This window comes from Penaeus monodon, chromosome 15 (genome assembly GCF_015228065.2).
Source record: "Penaeus monodon isolate SGIC_2016 chromosome 15, NSTDA_Pmon_1, whole genome shotgun sequence".
Lineage (NCBI taxonomy): Eukaryota > Metazoa > Arthropoda > Malacostraca > Decapoda > Penaeidae > Penaeus > Penaeus monodon.
In genome coordinates this window covers 32,108,711-32,109,918 of record NC_051400.1, presented here as the reverse complement: position 1 = coordinate 32,109,918, position 1,208 = coordinate 32,108,711, and positions in this window count along the sequence as shown.

Sequence of the window (1,208 nt, the reverse complement as noted above, 5' to 3'; positions counted from 1 at the left end):
AAAAACAAAGTGTCTCCCGAATCCAAAAAATTTTTTGTAAAAATATAATTCGTTTTTTATTTTTTTCAACAACGAAATTTTAAAAATTTTTTCCCCTAGAGCAAATAGGTTGAAATAATACGAGTTATTGGTTTGTTGCAAGGTGTAAGACTCTGAGGGAAGAAAACGTGTACGACTATATTTTTTTCACAAAATAGAAGTATTCTTTTAAAAATAATTCTAAAAATTTATTCCCCTTTGATGTGTAAAAAATGTTTTGTTATGCTTTATAAAAATTTGGGAAAAAGGCGTCGTGCTGCGTGCGTCAAATAGGTAGAGGGAAAAGTCTCATTATTTTAAAATTAAAAAGGAAGGGGTTTTTCATTCCCCCAAAAATTCTCCATACTATTATGCGAAAGATGGGGATGAATGACCCAGTACCCTCACGTGCATGAATGCTCACTTCAAGCAATTTACCATGTAGCTCGGGGAAAACATGTTCGCATACCCCTTTTTTCTGAAGAAATCAAAGAAAACTAAGAACTTTTTTGGATAACTTACAAAAAATATTGCGTTGTGTAAATTCAGGGGGTTTTTGTAAATAAAGAAATACCGCAAATTCATGGTTTTTGAATGCGATAAAACCATGTATTTTTTTTTTCTCCCCCCTTTTTGTTATATATAAAATGACCATACGAGCACTCATATATAACTTTCTTTAAATTTTCTTTTTTTAGATAGCATTTTAAAAAGGGAGAGACATCAGGAAAAAATACCTTTTAATAAATCAGTCATGGTTCCCCCCGTGTTAAAAGTATAAAAATAAAAAGAAAAATCTGCAGCCGTGACTGCATCCTCTTGGCGTTAGTGTGGTGGGCATCCTACTAAACAAAGTGCAAACTCCGCAATCAAAACCTCCTACCCCAGCACTCAGTGAAAAGTCTTGTTCCAGCCAGCATCACAGAATTTTCCATTAGGCCCATGGGGCAAAACTGACTTACAAGAAAAAAATAAACTTTAGAACACTTTTCCCCGTCCACTGTCCTGGCCAAGGGGTGGTGCCCGAATTTGTTAAAGCCCAATTTTTATTGACAATATGACTCTCTAATACAAAAAATATCTACATTATCAGCACACAATATTAATTTTTGAAGGTTGAAAAAATTCTTAGTGAAATTCTGCATTGGGAACTATTTTTTTATGTTTGAAATTGCAAGTGAAAATTTTAT